This window comes from Phocoena phocoena, chromosome 21, assembly GCF_963924675.1.
Source record: "Phocoena phocoena chromosome 21, mPhoPho1.1, whole genome shotgun sequence".
In the NCBI taxonomy this organism is placed as follows: domain Eukaryota; kingdom Metazoa; phylum Chordata; class Mammalia; order Artiodactyla; family Phocoenidae; genus Phocoena; species Phocoena phocoena.
The window spans coordinates 22395704-22414970 of NC_089239.1; the positions used below are offsets into that span (position 1 = coordinate 22395704).

Consider the following 19267-nt stretch of genomic DNA (forward strand, 5'->3'; position numbering starts at 1 on the left):
CAATCAAATTCCTTGGAAGCAAGGGCAGCTTTTTCTATATGGCTAGAAGAATCTCTCACCCTGTGGGCTTAATAAAAGCCAAGTGTGCTTTTCTCTGGGGGGCAGGGGGGGCAAGCAAGATGCATTTGTGTGTGTGTGTGTGTGTGTGTGTGTGTGTGTGTGGAGGGGGGGTTACCAGGGCTGGGGACTGGGGGGTGTGGAAGGTTCATTGTAGGTTAGCTTTTTCTTTTGTTACTGGCTAACACTAAGATTTTTTCCGCCACCTGGTACTGACACATATTAATGGACATTTTCAGATAAAGTCATTCTGGAAAGCTCCTGGTGTTATAGGTATCTGCAAGCCCAGAGCTTGATAAACCTGAAATGTTTAAAACAATGTTGTTATTAGTAGCCAGCAAGACCAAGTTCTCTGGATTTAAGCCTGGCCAAATCTTCTTTCTGTACCTTCTGTTACAGTTTCCTCTTCCTCTTAATCTAGAGGGGATACAGAATTTTTAGTGGGTTCTGGTAACCACGAATGGAATTTACTTCTGTGGTGCACATACGGTATTTTTGTGTTAATAGATTTCACTTCACATTTGGCTTTTAAAAACAGTTTTATGTAGCAGACATTTATATTCTTATCCCTTGCCCTCTGGCAAGATTTTGTTCTTCAGTAATCATTTTCTCATTTGTAATTCATTCAATAAGTGGATTTCCATAAAGCCTTCACTCTGCTGGGTTTGTTTTGGTTTCAGATATCTCTCATTTATGAAGGTCATTCTGGATCCTAATCAAGGTCAGACTTCCTCAGAGGATATGAAGGCATTTGATTAATAGCCTGTGACTAAGTTGGCTTCCCAGTGTATGTTTCTTGGAAGATGGAATCTTAGAAATAAATCCCATTTGCTTCACAGAGGTCCTCCAAGCCTCTTTCTAATCCCATCCAAGGTAGCTGTCACACTTCCCATCTTGGTCCCATTTAAAAGCACATTTTTCATGTTATTGCTAACATATCTAATTATGCAAGATTTAGAAAGATCTTTTGGCATATTCTACGTGTTGCTAGGAATTAGAAAATTCAGTCTAAGCTTTATAACAGTCTGTGCTACCCCATTAAACAAACCATGCTCAAGTTCTGTTCTTTAAGTTGTATAAAGAGCTTCTCTGCTATATCAGGGACAGGATCCCTTGGAAGACTGTCACCCAGCTGTGGAGTCTGCAGGGATAGGTGTGACTGGAGAATATATTGCTTCAGTCAACAGTGATCCTGCTGAATTTTTACAGCAGTGAAGCCGGATTAAGAAGGATTTCAATATGGGAACCAAGGGATAAGTGGCTTATATCAGTATAAGCAGTAAATGTAGGGAAATATCAAACTTCTTTCAAGAAAGTGCAAAATGGGACTTCCCTGGTGGCACAGTAGTTAAGAATCCTCCTGCCCAGGGGACACGGGTTCGAGCCCTGGTCCGGGAAGATCCCACATGCTGTGGAGCACCTAAGCCCATGTGCCACAACTAGTGAGCCTGCACTCTAGAGCCCGTGAGCCACAACTACTGAGCCCACATGCCACAACTACTGAAGCCCGGCACCTAGAGCCCGTGCTCCGCAACAAGAGAAGCCACCGCAATGAGAAGCCCACGTGCGGCAATGAAGAGTAGCCCCTGCTCGCCACAACTAAAGAAAGGCCAAGCACAACAACAAAGACCCAATGCAGCCAATAAATAAATAAATAAATAAATAAGAAAGTGCAAAATGTTTCTAATACTCTCTACCGAAGTAGCCTCTTCATAATATTAATCATTGTCATCTTAGTCTATAACTTATCAACTTTACTTTTAACTTTGATAAACGTTCTCATCAAGTAATCTTATCTTAAACCTGTGTTTGTTCTGAACATTATTTTATTCTCATTTTATTTCATTTTTCAAACTTTTTTAAAAATTTTATTTATTTATTTATGGCTGCGTTGGGTCTTCGTTGCTGCACGTGAGCTTTCGTTAGTTGCAGCAAGCAGGGGCTACTCTTTGGTGCGGTGTGCGGGCTTCTCATTGCGGTGGCTTCTCTTGTTCCAGAGCACAGGCTCTAGGTGCACGGGCTTCAGTAGTTGTGGCGCACAGGCTTAGTTGCTCTGCTGCATGTGGGATCTTCCCGGGCCAGGGCTCGAACCCATGTCCCCTGCATTGGCAGGAGGATTCTTAACCACTGCGCCACCAGGGAAGCCCCATTTTTCAAACTTTTTATCTTGAAAACAAAGAACTTCAAACTTACAGAAAGATGGAAAGAATAATAAACTAAGTTGGAAATATCCTTCACCTAAGATTTACCAGGTGTTAGTATTTTGCCACATTTGTGTTAGCCCTCGATAGACAGAGAGATAGGTAGGTAGGTAGAATGACAGATATAGATGTACACAGGTTATAGGTATAAATCTATCTTCTATCTCCTGTTATAAGAGCCAAATTATACCGCAAACACACACACATAAGACATTATTACACATTATTATTCTTTCTGCTGAACCATCTGAAAGTAAGTTGCAGAGCCCCTGGTCATTTACCCTAAATACTTCAATTTGTGTTTCCTAAGAACAAAGACATACATTTTTCAAACCATAATATAGTATGAAATGGAAACATCACTGTTATATACCATACAGTCCATATTCACATGCACCTATTGTCTCCATGGCAGGCTTGATGGCATCTTTTTTTCAGATCTAGTGCCCAAGCCAGGGTCACACACTGTTTTCAGTTTCTCTCTTGAGTCTCCTTTTATCTACATCAGTTCCTCAGCCTTTCTTTTTCTTTCATGATACTTGCTATTCTTAAAATAAAAGTAATCTTAATTTGGAAAGGCACCTTTGCTGACAACATTTTAGGGGGATGTGATTTATATGACTTTAGATTTTGTCTTAGAAAATCATTCTTATATCACGGTTGTGGTAGTATACACTTCCATACCGAAAAAAAATTCTGAACAGGGATTTTTACCCACATTCTGCATAATAAAAACCAAAACAATTAGCAGTGGATTACTGGTTCCCCTTTATATATCAATGGGTAACTTACTAACTTTTAATTATATAACAAATTTAATTGTAATGTTTAAATATATAAAACATTTGAAAATACCTTCCATGGGCATTTTGTTTAAAATTCTACATTAAGACAACAAACCTCAATAGAGAAAACAGGCAAGAGGTATGAACAGGAAATTTATAGAAGAGGTAACGCAAAAGACCATTGAACATGAAGAGGTGTTCAATTTCATCAGTAATTAAAGAAATGCAAATTAAGATGATAATGAGCTGCTATTTTGCACCTACTGTAGTGGCAAATATTTGAAAACTATATAATGCCACGTGTCCCTACCATAGCTGATGGGATCAAGGGCTGGAACCTGACTTAGGGCAGTCCAGGTATACAGCTGCTGGCAACTTATGAGGTATCTCCTCTGGCTCAGAAAGATGAGGTGGGACGATCATATTTGTTTCTTGGGAATCCGTATTTAGCAATGAACAAGTTAGAAGGGAGAAAAAAAGTCTGCTCTACATGTGGTAGAGCAGAACCAGAGGGCCAGAGCAACAGTGATGGGTCATGGCAGCCAGAGTTACATATGAGAGGAGAGGCTTGGGGTAGGTGATGAAGCCACAGCATGCACAGAACACTCATCCATCCCTCCCCAATCCCCACCCCCTGCCACACAGAGTGATTTATAATGATGAACAGAGGTCCCATGAGGGACACCATGGGAGCAAAAAGATTTGTCTCAGTTCCTACCAGCTTCCCAGTTTCTAATCCTGAGCAGCTTTGGGCGGTTTCTAGTTCTCTTCTTCGGTGGATTATAGTTGATGGTGCCCTGGGGCAAGAAGCCACGAGATAAAAGAAGACCTTCAAAATTCCAAAGGAAAATGACTCCAGAGATTCTTAAACCTAGCCAAACAGTCACGTACATACAATGAAAAGAAAAGCTACCCTAAGACACCAGATGAATTTAGGATGTTTCTTCATAACTTTTTAAAAATGCCAACATTTAATCAAAATCACTTAAATTCTTCTGAAGTTACAGTAAGTCAATAATGCATGGTATTGAAAAGATGAATTAAAACCCAGACCTCACACTATCCAGTCATTCAGCACCTGTTCAGACAGTGTTTTAGGTTCTCCTTCAAAATGTACTGAAAACTTAGAATATTCCAAGTATGACAAATAAGACATGGACCAGGTTGGCTTTCAGGGAGTAGACAGAGCAGTGGAGAAGTCAGACAAGAAAGGAAGACTGCTAATAACCTACGGTGCATGACAAGTGTGTAATAGTAGAGGTAGATTCCAGGTACACTGGAGGCACACAGGAGCCCCCTACAACCTCTGCCCGTGGCTGTCTTTAGCGAGGTGGTCTGTTTGAGCAAGGTGTTCAAAGATAAAGTCGGAGGCAGATTGGGATGGAGGCAAAAGGTGCTGGGGCGGGGGCAGGGATGGGATCTGGTGGAAAAGCTTTTAGGAAGCAGGAACAGCTGCAAGGCAAGGAAGCCAGAAATGGGATGTCATTCAAAATTGTTGAAACCTGGGGAATGAAGAGTAGAATATGAGGCTGACATTGAAGGCAGGGGCAAGTTCAAGAATAGCAAACTCAAAATAACTTAAGGGAAAAAGTACCTTAAGTCAGAGCAGGTTGCAAACAATGTGGAGTGGGAAAGGCCCACCCACGTTTCTTCAGCAGATATGCTAACCTGAGCAGGCTCAAACCCTCCAACTGTGAATCTGTTTGGAGACAGAAGGAAAATGGGATCCCCACATCTGCATGCACAGGATTCTTATGCATAGTAAAGTTAGGGAATTACTACTGGAGCAGGAGTCCTAACACAGGCTGGGAAATGCAACACTCACAAAACAGGAAATCGACGACTAGCAGCAAATGAAGGAAGTAGCTATGTTTACAAGTGCAAAGTATTAATACAACTATTTCAGTCACGTCGCTAGAAACAAAAATAAACCGGATGGCGTCTTGAAAATATATCAAACAGAATATGACTGGTGACAGTATTAAAGGGTGGGGATTTTGCACAAAGTATAAAAGGTTAATGGTATGTATTATGAGAAATTCCCTGAAGAGGTGAAATTTTAAGCAAGGGTGGGATGTGATCCATCTAACTGAGGAAGCACAACTATTCCTGCTTGAAAGGTGGAATTTAAAGCAAAGCTTTTTTTTTTTTTTTTTTCCTTTTTTGTGGTACGCGGCCCTCTCACTGTTGTGGCCTCTCCCGTTGCGGAGCACAGGCTCCGGACGCGCAGGCCCAGCGGCCATGGCTCACCGGCCCAGCCGCTCCGCGGCATGTGGGATCTTCCCGAACCGGGGCACGAACCCGTGTCCCCTGCATCGGCAGGCGGACTCCCAACCACTGCACCACCAGGGAAGCCCAAGCAAAGCAGTTTTAATTTGGTTTGGATTTCCTAAAGTATTTTAATATTACAAATAAATTATAATTGAGTTAATCATTTTCTTCAGTAGGAAACAATAGGAATTTTTAGAATTTTATTTTAAATTCTGTAGTACATAAAAAGTGTATTAAAATAATTAAATACATGGATCCATAGGTAACATCTTTGGTTATTTTGGCCACATATAATGAGCCATAGGGCTTTGTTTCAGCTAAGTGGCTACAAGATTATCACTGAAAAACAGAAAGTATAACTGTCCACATTTGCCAGTCTCCTTTACGCTATGACACGAAGGTGGAAGCTGTTTTAACAATGGTTCCAATTACTGTCTCTACAGTGATTTGCATGTTATTAACCTGGATAGACCCGAATCTATCTATTGAGAAGGGCTTCGCTTTCTCAATTTCACATGAAGCACTGGCTCATATAACAAAAGTTCCTCCTGAAAGCTGAAAACTCAGAGCACTTGCACTATCGGTGAAATACTGAGAGCGATAACAGAAGCTACCCTCCTCCCAAAATGATGAGTTTCATGAAAAGAAATTAACAAGCTGTGTTGTGCACTGCACGTGATCAGCCATGCTTGCTAAGTCTGTCTGTTGGTTGTTGCTATGACTACGAAAAGCCAGTGGAACCCAATGAGCTGTCTGCAGCAGTGCTGGGAGGACCAGCCATTTTACTTATGGAAAACAGTGTGGCATATTCCGCTGAGCTTTACCCTGGAAGAAGCATTTTTAAAAAAATCTATTGAGGGAAAAGAGAAGTAGTGGGCATGTTAGTATACAATTAGTACAGCCAAGCATGCCTGCCAGCTGCCATTTGGACGAGCTGTCGACTGCCTTTCCTAGTAGCTGATTTGAGAACGTGGAATGCAGAGAGATAATGCTGCATATCTGCTATCAGACAGCAGAAAAGGTTTTTGTCTTGGGAAGGCTCGCCTTCCCTGCAATGTTATCTCAGCAGCTCTCTAGCTGCTTACCCTGAAAACTAGTGACCCCAAAGGAGGTGTTTTCGTCTGCAAACACAGGTCCTGTGCGTGGCTGTAGCATATGAGTGGCAGGTCTGAAAAAGCAGGTGTGTGCTCGGATGGGCACTGGACTGTAACGCAGGCGGACGCTCTCGGGTTTACCTGCTTCCTGTTAACAGATTGTTGGCTCAGAGAGCATCTGTCTGCATGCTGAAGCTGAGGCTGAGAAGGAGGTCCCTGTGTAGCCACTTGACTGACAGAGGTAAGCTTTTTTGTCCTTTTTCAAGCACAGCATAACAATAACTCCGAGCAAAACTTAACCTAAACATTTACAATCATTGTGTTCTTTGGATTTACCAAGGAAATACATACAAACACAAACACACACACATACATACATACACATACATCAAATAGTGTCAGAGACTTAGAATTGTTTCAGTAAGTTCAGGTTCTAGAAATTGTAATGATTTTTTTAAAAATTACTAATATGCCTTGGGGTTTAAAATAAATATTCGCTGTTTTAACAAACCACGATGGCCTGTCGTTCTGGACAGCCTTCATAACCAGCAACAATCTTTCTCCCTTAGAAACAATGGATTCTTTTACGACCTGCACTTTGACATACATTTAGAGAATTATGTGGAAAATCAGCAGCTCGAAAATTGTGAAGCATTTATTTTTAAGCCTCCGAAATGATGTATTTAACTCTTAACACACCTCTATATACGTTTAAATTAAGGAATTCCGTACCCTATGTAGGTCATAAGAGCCAGTGGCTTGTGCCCTTGCGTATTCTGAGCACAGAGTCCTGGTGTGCTGTTTGATTTAGTTGCGGGTAGTTGTAAAGCAAACAGTGTAGGTACTGGAAGCTGCTCACGCGTCCTTTCCGAGTATCATGCATGCCACGCTAGCCCAGAGCACAACACCCTCATTGTGTTCCCTGGCTTGGAATCCAGGCAAAGAAAGGAAGTGAATCGCTGCATTGAGTTCAAGCATAGCTATAGTATGTGTCGGTAAAACTTCTTTTATTGCACAACTTTTCTCACAAGCAGATAGGTTTCAGAGATAGAGAGTGAAACCAAAAACACGACCCTCCTCCAACAAATGTACTAATATTTGCAATGGATGTTTGCTGTCCATCACTACGTGATAATAGCACAGACTTTGAACTGCAGTAGGAATTGCTCCTTACTGAGTATTTCTTTGATTTATAGTCTCTTAGGAACAAAGCTGTTACTGTGGATTGAAATTGGTCAGTCAAATCGAAATTCCTGGTAAAGAAATGACCGAATAATGATTAAATCGTTTCAGCAACATTTCAGTTTTACGTAAATCAGTTCTATTGTTGGTCTACTAGAAACGTCAGATCATTTAGAATTCTATGGAAAATATTTAGGGAAAAAAATTTTGTTGAAAACTTTGAATAAAAACCTCTATGTGCTAAAGATGAAATCTACCGTGAAATATAAAATAAATAGGATCTGAGATCTACTTCTAAGAAATATATTTTTATTTTCTATCCTTTTACCCAATATGTGGATAACATAGGACCTTTTAAGTATAATAATATAACTTTCATTGCTACATATGAGCACACAGCACCTGTTTCACAAATACAGCAATGTCATTATGCCCTCAGATAAGACAGTTATAAAGCATAGGGAGAATATTTTTCAAAACTTCTCTTCTAAATGTCACCAATATTCAAGGTATAAAACTATTCAAAAAATTGAAGGTATAAGCAATCTCAGTCCAGAAAATCATCTCCAAACATTTAATAGTAAGAGCTCTAACTAGGAATATTGTCTATTTGTGTGTGTGAGACATTGGGTAGGATAAAATGGTGAAATGATAGCATTGTACTTCACTTACGTTTAACTTTCAAAGGAAAGTTTAACTAACAGACCTAGTGTTAGGTCAAATTTTATAAATAAAGATATCAGCCAAGGAAGTGATTCTTCTATAGCAGGAGGAAAGGTGGAAGAAGTCTCTCTTCAATTTAATTCCTGTCAGAGCTTTACACGGCAAAAGGAATTTCTAGAATTAACACAGTGAAAAGTCCTGCAGCAAGAAAATGATTTTGCTTTAGTTTTTCTTGGGGGAGCTTTTAGAAGAACCAGGTGTGGAAATACCTAAGGCTGTACCCTGTTGCCTTTGTGGTGGCACCATATGTGACAGGAGTCAGCCCCACTGGGAAGAGTGACACACAAACTTTATACCTGTACTTTTTTCCCCTCCATTAGTAACCTTTTAAGGTGATATGCTATGAAAGATTAGCATTGTAAGTGCACTTCTGCACCACACATCTACGTAGTTATTAACGCAACAATTTTGAGTACCAGACACAGAGCTATAATCCCTATACTTCAAGACTCTGCACCTTGGCTTTTATCTGTTTAGGCACTCTTAATTTCTGCCACTTCCCAACTCAGCTGCTGGCAATAGCAAATACTTTGTAATTTCCCAAACGCACTATACCAAACTTTTGCAAAGCCAGTCTCCTCTGTATAGACTTTTTCTTCAAATCACCCCCGCAGCGGCAGCCACCTGCCATGCATCCTTCAAAATCCAACTAGAATGTCTCCCCAGACACTTCCTCGCCTTCTGCTTTGGCTACATCTGAATCTTATGTCTGTAGTTCTGGCTATTGCACCGTAGCGCATTTGTCTCTGCTCACGGGCTTCCAGAGTTTTACTGACCTCTGACTGTACTTTGTCCAGTGTCTACAACTTGGCATTCAGACGTTGTACTGGTAACCTCGGACTTGACTGTTTTTATATTAGTTACCGTAAATATAGGCTTGATCTCGAAAAAGAAGTCCTATTATCTATTATACTGCATTTGATCAGAGAAACTCAAAACATTTACAAACAGTGATGAGGCTTTAATTTCCTTGATATGAAATTATAGTTTCAAGATCACAATTGGATAAAAGCTATAAATGTCCTATAATATATCAGAATTTTCTCAAGGAAAAATTTACAGCATATAAGTTTTAAACAAAACCAGCTTAGAAGCTTTAATATCTAGAGGATATTGTTTTTCTATTTATAGCTATTATCAAATTTGCAGGGGAAAATAAGTACAGTAAGTATCCCTATCAGAAATATGCTCTAAAATCAGGTCATTTAAAATTAATGTTGAACTGATGTTGATTAGCAGTTGATTATAAAAAAGTTACGGAATTGTCTTCCGTAAGCCAGAGGAAAGTAGAGGTCATGAATTGGGAAGAGACCAAAGGATTAAAATAAAGTCTACAATAGGAGAATTTCTTTTGATTTTCCTTATAAACCTGAAAGGTTACTGGTAATAACTGGCTACATTATACTTCCCCATAACTTGAGTTTCTGGGTGACGGAGAGAATAGTATGTTAGTATCATTCCTGATACAGATATGCTTTTGGTTGTAGAGACTTCCCACTCTTCTTTCTATATTAGATGTCATGATTATTATTTTTTTTAAGCCTAAATTTTTATACCCTTTTTATGGAAAATTTATCACAATGTTGTAATAAAAAGTAAGAATGTATCAAAAATTACATTAAGAATTAATAACTATATAATCCCTCATCTCTAAGATATCCATCTAAAAAGCAAAAGTTGGATTAATATAGTATGAATTCTTGTACATAAAGTAGCAAAGATTAGGAAATTTTAAATATCCAGATGTTAAGAATTAGAAAGCAAAATATTTGGTAAACCACTTTAATTCATATTTCTGGACACTTTTACACTCTATTCCAGCATTGAATTTTATAATCAAAGTAAGATATATAGCAACTCTTAAGTGTCATGCTGTCCTTTAAAGGTTTATTTTGACTATCTTCCAGCTGATTTTAATGTATAACATGCTAATTTAATAATAGCTAAAGTTGAAATTGGTTCTATGCATCTTAAAGACTAATCGTGTTTAATCAATTATTTTAAATTGTACATAGTAATTAGATTTCAGGAAACATGATTCCATAGTATTTCTGCATCATTTTTAAGATTTTCTATTTTAAGTAATTTATAATATTTGGAAGGCCTAAACTATATATAACTATGTTGACATTCAAATGAAATGTGTGAGCTCTTGTTGCATTTTATAATGAAGTATAGTAGTATCTAATTGTATTAGATAATTTTTTAAAAGTTCCTCAAATAATTTAATCATTGATGCCTATTAAATTCTAAATTATCACTGCAAAGAATTATATGGAGATTTTCAAGATCTCTTTACAACATTTCTGGAAAAGTTAGGACATATACATTTAGCTATGAGGGAACACTTCTATAACTATTGAGTTCTAAATATTAATGGATAAGAAACCTCATTCCAGCTTAAGCTCACTTAAGATGATCTTATTTGAATAAATGACAGAGAACCAGCAAAGAGAAGGTTTTACTTTGAGTTTCAGCAACGTGATATATCCACGTAGATCTATATTACACTTTACCCCAGTCTTCAAAACAGAAGTTTTGCCAACCAGGAATTTTAGCCAAGAAGACAGTAGTTTCCTCTTCCCCTTACAGGTCTGGTATGCATAGCTCCAGCATTAATTCTGCACCTTTGAAAAGCATTATTTGAACAAAAATCCAGAAAACTTTCTCTTTTCCTACCTCTAACCAAAGATCTCACTTTCAAAGAAAATTTTCCTACCTCAAAAAAAAAAAAAAATCTAGCCATATTCTCATTATATTTCCTAAATTTTTTCTCTCCATGTTAGAATTTAAGGAAATTTTATTTTTCATAAGAACGTTATTTGAACATTTTAGTGATATTTTGGTTCTTTAATTTGCACTGTTGCGTACTTTTTAAATTTTTGATTTTTTGTATAACCTAGACATTCAATTCTTCTAACTTTCCTTTGAGATGTTTCCTCAACAGTTGGTGTAAATTGCATGTCAAAAATATTTTCTTATAATGAATTGTATCTTCTGCTGTAGGTAGGAAAGTTAGTCCAATCAATGTGGAAATACTTCTCCTTTTTAGATTCCTAAACCAACTGTAGCAAAAATAGGCTTCTAACCAAGAGCACTTGTTACAAAAATCCTTAAGAGTCTAAGCAGGGAATGGCATGAAGAATGAGAAACTTTTAAAATGTATACACACAAAAAATATGCAAATGAGACATTCTAAGGAATAATTGGCCACGTTGGAGAAAATGTATTAGTATAAATGTTCATTCTGTCCTCTAAAAAGTCCCTGTCCCTACTTCTAGTCAGGGGTAGTTAACTTCTTCAGAGACATTTAGTCCTCCATGAAGGTGACCATTGGTAGAGACAGCAGCCTCATTGATGGAAAGAAACATGCTTAAGCTTTTGACGTTGAGGGTCTCATCCTCCACCTGTGGACACGTCAGCTACTTCTGCCTCTTTGGATCCTATTAATATCAGATCTTAATGTTTTATAAGGTTTTCCTTCACTTTACGCTATTAACTAAAAAAGTTTAAGAAAGCAACACTTGGTTGTTTAAAAGTGAGCTATTTCGTAGATTATCAGGATGCCTTCACATCTAATGATTTCAATTCTCTGTACTAAAGTTCACAAAGGAAAAGAGATTAGATAACAGTTTCAGCTGTTCTGGTGCTAACTGTGTCATCTGGTGAACTGTTTGAGCACTTTCTGAAGCATGTACACTTAATCTGTCAGATATATAATTGCAGTACAGTAAATATTATTATATCCTGTGGGGATAAATAACTTTTAATATCTAAATTTGATATTAAATATCAATATCTAGATTTGGAGACGTATATAGCATAGCATTACTAGTAGTGAAGATAAAAATTTTATAACCACTGAGTTCTTCTGGAACAGTGTGAATAGAATTGTGTTGTCTGATATACCTTGAGCACCGGCTTGAACCAGTTTAAGTAAAGGGAGATCCTGAGAGAAGCAAGTACGGGAAAAGGTACAGATTGCTTGGGCAGAATTAAAGTTACAGGGAAAACTCAGCTTGCTTTACGATAGCAGCTGAAACCTTGTAGGCACATGGCAAACAAGTCACTCTATTAAATATTCAGTCAGTATTTGTGGGATGAATGAATGGCTCACAGTTTTCCCCTCGATGTTGTGTTAATGGCAACACATTGATTACAAAATGTTGCTTGAATTTAAAGATCAAATGGTAATTGACAAGATTTTCTGATTTTTTTTTTTTTGGAAGTCATGAAACTGAGGAGAAGGAAAAAAAGATGAAGATTTTAGAAAACACTATTATTTTTAAAAATAAAATATAGTCTTCCTGGTGAGAAGCACTATATTTCTAACAATGATATAAAGAGAAATATAACCAGAAACTTAGATAAAACTCAAAGGACACACATCATTTAGTGAATAATTCAGACACCAAAAAAATTTGGTTTCTACTCTTAACTTTCTTAAAGTCTCAGGTTATCATCACATTCATCAAACAATATGATCAACACTAAAGAGTAATTTTTTCCTTTTTAGATAAGTGTAAGAGAGAAAAGTTAAAACCTAGAGTTACAAAATTTAAGAGGTTTACTTTAAGGCTTTAGAATATAGTTAAACAGAGAATTCAGTGTAGAAGAAGGTAGCCATCTGGGAGATCTTTTCAAATTAAAAACTGTAAGAATTGGGAGACCTTCCAAGGCCAATCAAAATATCTGTTTTGATTAAACTCAAGAAAACAATGAAAACTTGAATAACAAGATTTCAGTAAACTACAGAAAAAATTATTTGATTTTTTTCAATACAAAAGATATTAATAAGAAAAAATTACATACTTTACTCTGTGCTAGCTACTATCTGAAGAGCCTTACAGATATTAATATCTTGCTGTTGTTATGTCCCCATACAAAGATATTACATAATGTGGACTGTATTTCCCATCCTGTACATCTCACACCTGTGACTCATTTATTTTGCAAGTTTGTACCTCTTAATTTCCATCACTTGTTTTTTTCCTCCCCTCAGCTCCTCCCCTCTGGCAACCACCTATTGTTTCTCTGTATCTATGACTCTGTTTTTGTTTTGTGATGTTCACTCATTTTTTTTGTTTTGTAGATTCTACATGTAAGTGAAATCATACAGTATTAGTCTTTCTCTGTCTGATTTATTTCACTTATCATAATACCCTCTAGGTCCATTCATATGTGTCACAAACAGCAAGATTTCATTCTTTTTTTTGTGACTGAGTAATATTCCATTACATATACACACACACACCCCACATCTTCTTTATCCATTCATCTTTTGATGGGCTTCTGTATCTGGCTACTCTGCATGAAGTTTACTCTGTCCTAGCTACTATCCCAAGAGCTTTACATATATTAAAGCTTCCTTTCAGTGAAGGATCTGGGAATTTACAAAGCTTTTAAAGGTATCTGAACTGGAATTTTCCAGAATGTGATCTTAAATTAGTTCCCAAAGAGGGACTGAATGAATAGCACATTTAGTTGCTCTTTCTTAGATGCTCTCATATCACTTTGTAAATTATATTCTTTTTTTTAAATCTCATTTTAGTGAAGTTTTTTCTATATGTATCTAATCTTTCCATATGAAAGTGAACTCCATGAGGGAGCAATAGTGTTTTATTTCTATTTTTACCTGCATCATCTTGTCATGGGAATGGCCAACAGTAGATGAGTCTGGGTGATTAACCCGAGTAGGCTGCTGAATCAAATGTCAATAAATAAAATTGACACCAAGGAAAAGAAATGGAGTCAAGGTAATAAAAACTGTATGTAATTCCATGTAACCATCATGAGAAAATTAAGTGAGTCCACAAATCCTTAAGCATTTGTTGTTTTGTTTTGTTATCGTTTTACTCCTTGTTTTTGGTTAGTATGCTTTTCATGTATTGATAAAACACGAAGCTAAATGTCAGAGCAATCCTTTTTCAGACATCAGACTTCCTCAACAGAGGAAATCATGACACAACCAAAAATGATCCAGCTCATTTAAGCCACTAGAGACTTTTCCCCCAGAATTTAGTCTCCTGAACAAGTTAACTATATGTTCGTTATCTCTGACAATCAAGGAAACAATAAAAATGTGGGAAAGCACAGTTACCTCGTTTACCAGAAAAACTTTTACTCATTTGTTGAAAATATATCTGTTTTGGGAAAATGGTATTCTTAGATCAATAATACAGATGACTGGTAATATATCCTGAATTCTTTGACAATGAATTTACTTAGAAACATGATTTTTTTAATATGATTTGTGGTCTAAAAGCTGATTATATCACTGACTTCCTTCCCATCATAAATTTAATTTTAGAAGACTAACATAACCAGTTTATATAATTAATATGACTTTTTTCTTGAGTTAAAAAAAACCCCTTCTTTCGGAAGTGCACAAAGTGCTTTTAATACGTGTTAAATTAATTTTTAGATTTATTGGCAGCAGAGAGGAGAGTCATCACTCTAGTAAGTAAAAGTAAATGAGAAAGCCATAAATAATCTCATTTTATAAGTAAAAGTAAATGACAAAGCCATAACTTAATTTGAAAATCACCTTCCTTTCGACCCAAAGTCCCAAATGTCCTCTCAGGGCCTCGTATGGACAGTTCTCTGGTAAAATAATTTCACTTGCTCTATATATTATTATGTGGTGTATTAACACATCATGATCATTTGGAACCCTAAACTTTTACTTCCTTTGGAATGAATTGGGAAAACATACCCCCGAAACTCTGGTTCACTCTTTTTGGCACTGATCTTTGCAGCTGTCAAGAACTAAAAGATTATGATGATAAAATTGAGTTTCCTGGGGAATGTTCCATTTATGAATTGCCTCGTCTCCAGACTCCTCTGTCATTTCACTGCATCTGCTTCTAACCTGGCCTAGAAGAAGTGCTGGCTTCCATGGTCCAGATAAAGCCTGTGGGGTGGAGAGGACAGGAGCTTAACAGGAGGACCCCAATCCTCCAAGAATGACCCCTCCAACAGGGTCATTCAACTAAAAGAGTTTTAAGTTCAGCAGAAACTAGGAAAAGTCACATGTTCTGATTTCCAACCAAAAGTAAAGCATTTTTTGAAAAATCTGTACACACTCTATGTAATGCATCTCAGAGTGAGAGTATTTTATCTGGCCAACAAAACAGAATGGCCTGTTGTTGACTGACATTGAGAAATGTCACTTCCCAAAAGGTCAGATTACTAACTGGTCAGTGCGTTCTTTAAGGAAATAAAATCAGAATTGCATCTGACAAGTATAATGCCAGGGACAAATGATTTAAAAACTATCCTCAAACTATATTTGCCCAACAAACACATCAGAACCACAAGTTCATAACTGCTAAGTGGACTAGAATATCTAGAGTCACCTGTCCCTGCAGCTGGGCTTGACCATACACTGACAAGATTCTCTAACTCTGTTTTTTTCCAGACTTTTGAAGATTGTTGTCTCAGTTGTTGGTATGTTAATATAAGTTAGCTGGCTTCTGATTTTATCTACGATATTGAAAAGAAGCTTTGATAGGGAAAACAGAGAATGAGAGAGATCCTAAGTTCTGGGAACAATGTAAAGAGAGACCAGACCCAAATACAGATATCAAAGTTGTAGTTGTATATTTTTAAATAATATTTGAATTTTCATATCATTCATTTTTTTTCATGTACATCACACTCATCAAGGACCTACTATGTGTTTAGCATGGATAAAAAGATGAAAAAAAAAGAAAATGAAACAGAAAGCCATTAAGAAAGTTTACAATTTAGTAAAAGAGATGACAGAAACACTAATTATTATAATTTCTTCAAAAGACATGCCCCAAAGTAACTGTCATATGATGTAGATAAAGAAGTTCTTTAACTGTTTTAAGAGGTAAAGTTCTAGAAGATGGAAATAACTAGCTCAGGAAAGGGAGGTTTTTTAGAGGATCAGGGAAGATGACTTAAAGAAAATGATATTTGAATTAGGTCTTGAATGGGGTGGGATTTTGATAATAGCTTGCAAAAGCAAGGTTTGTAGGCATCCTGAATTGTTTTACCCCACTAACTAATTTATTTAGCATCCCCTCACTGCTTTCACATGTCATGCCATCTGCACAGGCATCCTGTGAGGTAGGTACTATCATCACCATTTTACGTGAAAAAAGAAGATATGGAGCTTCCTCATTTCTTCCTTTCACCAATACGATAGGTGAAAGGCCTATCGTATTTTACTCATATAGGTCAGTTGTTGACTTTGAGAAGCATTTCATTCCAGGGCAGGGATAAAGGCGCACCCAAAGATTAAGAAGTGAGAATATTTTTAAGGATGTGGAAGCAACAGGTACAACTAGAAAATAAGTGGAGAAGGCTCCAGATAAGACAGTAGAAAGAAAAATAAAAGAGAAAGGGAGACAAATGAAGCAATTTGTTTGTTTTGGCGAAGAGCTTAGCCTGTTTGCAGCCATGGAGAAAGCGCCAGCAGCAGAGAAGGAAGGTGCTAGAGGAAGTAGGGCTTCTCCAGGAGCAAGACCTCAGAGAGAGGCAGCAAAGAGAGAGAAGACTCAAGGACAAGGGATGGTCCAGCCTCCAAGGGAGCCGGGGAGGCTGGGACCTAGGTAGCATGAGCGGGAATTGAGAAATGAGATCAACTCCTGACAGCTGGAAGGGAAATCTCAAAGGACAGTCTTATTACACTGCAGTATGGGTAAGGTCCAGTGTGTATGTGAGATGGAGTGGCAGCCTTGTCTTGTCCACAGTGGCGAATGAACAAGGAGGCACAAAAGGTGAAATAAAAGCCAGTGGAGGGCTTCCCTGGTGGCGCAGTGGTTGAGAGTCCGCCTGCCGATGCAGGGGACGCAGGTTCGTGCCCCGGTCCGGGAAGATCCCACATGCCGCGGAGCGGCTGGGCCCGTGAGCCATGGCCACTGAGCCTGCGCTTCCGGGGCCTGTGCTCCGCAACGGGAGAGGCCACAACAGTGAGAGGCCCGCGTACCGCAAAAAAAAAAAAAAAAGATAAATTATCTCAAAGAGTTTTTGAGGCTTAACTGGGTTATGCATGTTAAGTGTGTAGAAGGGGGCCCAGCATGTAGAAAATGCTCAAGAAGTGTTAGAAAGTATTATTAGCAATCATTTTTAAAATAAATTTATTTATTTTTGGCTGAGTTGGGTCTTCATTGCTGCGTGCAGGTTTTCTCTAGTTGCGGCGAGCGGGGGCTTCTCTTCGTTGTGGTGCGTGGGCTTCTCATTGCGGTGGCTTCTCCTGTTGTGGAGCACGGGCTCTAGGTGCGCAGGCTTCAGTAGTTGTCACACGCAGGCTCAGTAGTTGTGGCTCGCGGGCTAGAGCACAGGCTCAGTAGTTGCGGTGCACGGGCTTAGTTACTCCATGGAGTGTGGAATCTTCCTGGACCAGGGCTCGAACCTGTGTCCCCTGCATTGGCAGGCAGATTCTTAACCACTGCACCACCAGGGAAGTCTGCAGTTTTTTTTTTTTTTTTTTTTTTTTTGCAGTATGCGGGCCTCTTACTGTTGTGGCCTCTCCCGTTGCGGAGCACAGGCTCCAGACGTGCAGGCTCAGGGGCCATGGCTTATGGGCCCAGCCACTCCGTGGGCTGTGGGATCTTCCCGGACCGGGGCTCGAACCTGCGTCCCCTGCATCGGCAGGCGGACTCTCAACCACTGCGTCACCAGGGAAGCCGTGCAATCATTTTTATATAAATGAGTTAAGTAGAGAGGCATGTGCTGTGATTCTCCAGGCTGTGCAAGTTCAGTGGTGACTAGCCAGAGTCTTAGCTCTTGAGAGCTGTTCACAGTCTTCAGAGTTGAGGGAGGGGAAGCTAATGATGACCAAATAGCATCACAAAAACCCGTACAGTGGTGAGCAAGCACTCAGAATAGGGTGTGAATGATCTCCCTGGATGATCTCAGAAGTGTGCAAGGTTCTGCGTGGAGAGAACACCATGTACAAAAGAATGGGCATGAGAGAACGCTGGAGGTGGGTTAGTGGGTCTGGAATGAGGGAACCATAGGGAGAACCCAGCCTAGCGTGGGGTGGGGCAAGTGCATGGGCTTTGCAGTCACACTGACTTGGATTTCTTTTCCAGCCCTGTGACTGCTGAGTATGTGGGGACAGGACTCCCAGCCTCTCTAGATCCCTATTTTACTACCTTCAGAGCAGAGATAATAGCGCTCACCTCTGAGGATTAACATCGGGATTAAGTGGGATTATTGTAAATGACTGGCATATCACCTAACACATCAAAAACACCGGAGGAATGGTAGCCACAACACCAGCCTCAGGATCAGCCTTATGATAAAGTTTGGATTAAATCTTTAGATAAAAAAGAGAACCATTGGAGTTCCTTTTTTTTTTTCTTAACATTTTACTGGAGTGTAATTGCTTTACAAGGGTGTGTTAGTTTCTACTGTATAACAAAGTGAATCAGCTATACATATACATATATCTCCATATTCCCTTCCTCTTGCATCTCCCTCCCTCCCACCCTCCCTATCCCACCCCTCTAGGTGGTCACAGAGCACCGAGCTGATCTCCCTGTGCTATGCGGCTGCTTCCCACTAGCTATCTATTTTACATTTGGTAGTGTATATAGGTCCATGCCACTCTCTCACTTCGTCCCAGCTTACCCTTGGAGTTTAAATGGGAAAAAGTAATGCTTATGTTTGTGTGTAAAAAAGATACACCTGGTAAGAGTCTATCAAATTAAATGAAAAGAGCAAGAAGTGGTTATAGAGAGTTTCAACATCTGAGGCAAGAGAACAACAGGCATGAATGAAAGTGATGGGTCAGGGAGAAAAGTGAGGGTTTTATAGTCAAGATTACTATATATATAACAATCAACTCTTCTAAGTGTTTGGAATGCATCTCAAACAGTGACTGCTCAACAGTCTTAAAAATAGGTGATTCTAATTCAGTGCGGTATTGCATTCATAGAGATGGAGGACACGCACAGGATCTACTTTGCTTGTGCAG

General features: G+C 38.7%; 1 protein-coding gene across 1 annotated transcript in view; it reads left to right on the forward strand.

The window, feature by feature from the left end:
- The first annotated feature begins 6086 nt into the window (after positions 1-6086).
- Positions 6087-19267, forward strand: part of SORBS2 (sorbin and SH3 domain containing 2) — a 205575-nt gene continuing 192394 nt past the window's right edge. Inside the window, exon 1 of the mRNA XM_065899816.1 lies at positions 6087-6649. The gene's annotated coding sequence lies outside the window, so the exon portion shown is untranslated. The remainder of the gene's footprint in view (positions 6650-19267) is intronic.